We start from the raw sequence: 668 nt of genomic DNA on the forward strand, positions 1-668 counted from the left end.
GGTAATGATTGGCTGTAGGAGCGCATCCTGGTTTATTGCCAATGTTTCACCCTGATGAAAAGGCTGATTTGACCCTGATGAAAAGGCTGATTGGGCCTTGAAATGTTGGTCACCTGTTCCATTAGTTATGGGAGCCTGGAAGGCACCCCAGCACATCATAATTATTATAGTTTTTAGTTGGTGGTGGCAGGCAGGGGTGTATCTACCCATTGGCCAGGATGGCACTCGCCAGGGGAGCCAGGCAAGGAGGGGGCGCCACCTGGCTGTGCCACCCGCAGCCAAAGGGTAGAAAAGCAGTACTGTCAGACTGTACCTGGTGAGAGTCTGTTACTGCTGGAGCGGCGCTGGTGTCCGGCAGCACCGCACTTGTAATCAGACTCAAAATAACTACAGCTCCCAGCAGCCTTTGTTGCTGGGAGCTCCCGGCAGCAAGGGCTGCTGGGAACTGTTGTTTATTGTTAGTCTGATTACAAGTGCGGTGCTGCCGGACACTAGTCTTATCACTAGTGCAGTGCGGTATGTGGTGATGACGGACTCTAGTCTTATCACTAGTGCAGTACTGCCGGACACCGTTGCTGCACCGGCAGTAACAGACTCTACCAGGTACACAATAATTATTATATAGCACAGTGCTATAGATCTATTTGTTGCTGAAGATAATAAGGGCT

This window comes from Pseudophryne corroboree, chromosome 5 (assembly GCF_028390025.1).
Source record: "Pseudophryne corroboree isolate aPseCor3 chromosome 5, aPseCor3.hap2, whole genome shotgun sequence".
NCBI classification, from domain to species: domain Eukaryota; kingdom Metazoa; phylum Chordata; class Amphibia; order Anura; family Myobatrachidae; genus Pseudophryne; species Pseudophryne corroboree.